Below are 3,868 nucleotides of genomic sequence, written 5' to 3' on the forward strand. Positions count from 1 at the left end.
ATAGTTTTCTGCTTTTTTTTTTTTTTTTTTTTTTTTTGGAGATGGAGTCTCACTCTGTCGCCCAGGCTGGAGTGCAGTGGCCGATCTCAGCTCACTGCTTTATGCCATTCTCCTGCCTCAGCCTCCTGAGTAGCTGGGACTACAGGCGCCGGCCACCTCGCCCGGCTAGTTTTTTGTATTTTTTATTAGAGACCGGGTTTCACCAGGTTAGCCAGGATGGTCTCGATCTCCTGACCTCATGATCCGCCCGTCTCGGCCTCCCAAAGTGCTGGGATTACAGGCTTGAGCCACCGCGCCCAGCGAGTTTTCTGCTTTTCAAGAAGCAGAAGGATGAATTTGGGAGCAGACTATTTCTTGAGTTGGGGTAGAAATCAAAGCCTGAAAAGCTTTTAGTTATGTAACTATTTTTTAAAAATTTATTTTATTGTGCTTAGCTTTACTGTGCTTCACAGATACTGTGTGTTTTGCAAATTGAAGGTTTGTGATAACTCTGCATCAAGCAAGTCTGTGGCCACCATTTTTTTTTTAACAGTACGTTAAAGGCACTTTGTGTCTTTGTGTCACATTTTGGTAATTCTCATAATAATTCAAACTTTTTCATTACTGTTATATGTGTTATGAAAATTTGTGTTCAGTGATGTTTGATTCTACTATAATTGTTTTGAGGTGCCATAAACTATGCCCACAGAAGATAGTGCGTTTAATTGATAAATGTTGTGTGTGTTCTGACTGCTCCACTGACCAGCTGTTTTCCTGTCCCCCTTTCTCCTTGGGTCCCCTTATTCCCTGAGGCACTGAGGAGTGGAAAAATACTGAATATCAGAGGTCAGAAAAGTCAGGAAACTCCCCTTAATGCTAAAACAACAAGGTTATCTGGAAAGTCCCTAGCAGGGCAAGCGGCCGTTTGTGGTTTGGTTAAAGGGCGGGAACCAATGAACAACTGACTAATGTTTAACTTTAAATGTCAGCCAATTGTAAACCTACAACTGTAAAATTCCCAGTGACTCTGTAACTGGCTGTAACTTGTTTGTGTCTGACTATAAAAGATGGCTGAACACCGAGCTCGGGGTCTCTCCCTAGGATCGGATACCTAACTGGAGGGAACCGAGTTCGAACTCAAAATAAAGCGATCCCTGCCACTTGGCTTTGTCTCTGGACTCTGGTGGTTGCTTTCGGGTCATCGCAGGTCTGGGCATTACAGCACAACGATGTCAAAATTAGCCCAATTAAGAAGACTACAATGACTTCTAAGTTTTCAAATGAAAGAATGAATTGCATATCTCTCACTTTAAATCAAAAGCTAGAAATAATTAAGCTTAATGAGGAAGGAATGTCAAAAGCTGAGGTAGGCCCAAACCTAGGCCTCTTGCAGGCCGAACCTTGGCCTCTTGCACCAAACAGTCAATTAACCAAGTTATGAATGCAAAGGAAAAGCTCTTGAAGAAAATTAATAATGCTACTCCAGCAAACACATGAATGATAAGAAAATGAAACAGCTTTATTGATGATATGGAAAAAGGTTGAGTGCTCTGATAGAAGATCAAACCAGCCACAACATTTCCTTAAGTCAAAACATAATCAGGGCAAAGCCCTAGTTCTCTTCAATTCTATGAAGGTGGAGAAAGGTGAAGAAGCTGAAGAGAAGTTGGAAGCTAGCAGGAATTGCTTTATGAGATTTAAGGAGCGAAGCTATCTCCATAATATACAGGTATAACTTAAGCAACCAGTGCTGATATAGAAGCTTCAGCAAGTCATCCAGAAGATCTAAGATTATTGATGAAAGTGGCTGCACTAAACAACCAATTTTCAATGTAGATAAAACAAGCTTATATTAGAAAAAGATGCCATCAAGGACTTTCATAGCTAGAGAGAAGTCAATGCTTGGTTTCAAAGCTTCAAAAGACAACCTGGCTTTTGTTAAGGGCTAATGCAGATAGTGACTTTAAGTTCAACCCAATGCTCATTTACTATTCTGAAAATCCTAGGGCCCTTAAGAATGTGACTAAGTCTACTCTGCCCGTGCTCTATAAATGGAACAACAAAGCACAGCACATCTGTTTACAGCATGGTTTATTGAACATTTTGAGCCCACAGTTGAGATCTACTGCTCAGAAAAGAAGATTCCTTTCAAAATATTAGTGCTCATTGACGATGTATCTGGTCACCTAAGAATTCAGATGGTCATGTACAGGGAGATTAATATTTTTGTGCATACTAACACAACATCCATTCTGCAACCCATGAATCAAAGAGCAATTTCAACTTTCAAGTTTTATTATTTAAGAAATACATTTCATAAGGTTATAACTGTCATAGACAGTGATTCCTCTAATGGATCTAGGCAAAGTAAATTGAATACCTTGTGGAAATGATTCGCCATTCTAGGTGCCATTAAGAACATTGGTGATTCATGGGAAGAAGTAAAAATATAAACATTAACAGGAGTTTGGAAGAAGTTGATACCAACCCTCATGGATGACTTTGAGGAGTTCAAGATTTCAGTGAAGGAAATAATGACAGATGTGGTTGTAATAGCAACTAAACTAGAATTAAAAGTGGAGCCTGAAGTTGTGACTGAATTGCTGCATCTCATTATTAAACTTCAACGTATGAAGAATTGCTTCTTGTTGATAAATAAAGAAATTGGTTCCTTGAGATGAAATCTACTCCTGGTAAAGATTCCGTGAACATTGTTGAAATGATAATGAAAGATTTAAAATATTCCATAAACTTAATAAAAATGTGGTGGAGTTTGAGAAGATTCCCTCCAATTTTAAAAGAAGCTCTACTGTGGAAAACATGCTACCAAACAATATCAAATGCTACAGAAAGATCTTTTGTTAAAGGAAGAACTCATTGATAAGGCAGACTTCATTGTTTCTTATTTGAAGAAATTGTCACAGCCACCCAACCGTCAACAACCAGCACCCTGATGAGTCAGAAGCCATCAACATTGAGGCAAGACCCTCCACCAACAAAAGGATTACTACTCATCAAAGGCTCAGATGACTGTCAGCATTTTTAAGCAACAAAGTATTTTTAAATTAAGGTATATACATTTGTTTCTTAGATATAATGCTGTCAAGCACTTTAGAGACTATCGTGTAAACATAACTTTTATATGCACTGGGAAACCAAAAAATTAATGTGATTAGCTTTATTTTGATATTTGCCCTATTGCATTGGCCTAGAACTGAACTTGCAATATCTCTGAGGTATGTCTGTATTTCTCATAGCTTCATATTGAGTAGTGTGACAATGACACAGGTTAAGTGATAGTAGAGCTACATCTCTGCAGACTGTTTCCCTTAAAATGACAGTTTTCTGTAAATGGCATTACATGGCCCAATGGCTTCATTTATTGCCCTTCATAAGGAAATGTGTCCATATATATGTGTCTGTGGGACTCCTTTACATCAGATTCCTGCTGCTGACTTTACTGAATGGCAGTGCTTCTTATTCTAATGAAAACCATTAATGCCTGGTAGTATAAGAAGGAGTTTATACTATTAGTATGTTATTTACATTTGAAATACAAAACCTTAACAAAATAAGCTTATGTATCAGAGTAGAATTAGGGCTCTGTGCCTGCCAGCACAGAAAGGGTCCTAAGGGCAGGAGTGAAAATCCCTTAAAGCACACAAAATAGCCTTCTAGTAAAACTGGTCAGAGATTCTCAATCTATGGTGACTGTGACATGAATGATTCAGAGTACTCTTCTCCTGATTTTATCTTTAACCCAAGAGTGAACTAGCAGAAAAAAACAAGAATGAAAACAAATACTAAATGGCAAATAAAAATTTTAATAATGTCTCAAACTTATATAATAGTTTATTCTTTTTTTTTTTTTTTTTTTTTTTTTTTTTTT

The sequence above is a fragment of the Rhinopithecus bieti genome, unplaced genomic scaffold (genome assembly GCF_001698545.2).
Source record: "Rhinopithecus bieti isolate Rb0 unplaced genomic scaffold, ASM169854v2 scaffold_38733, whole genome shotgun sequence".
NCBI lineage: Eukaryota > Metazoa > Chordata > Mammalia > Primates > Cercopithecidae > Rhinopithecus > Rhinopithecus bieti.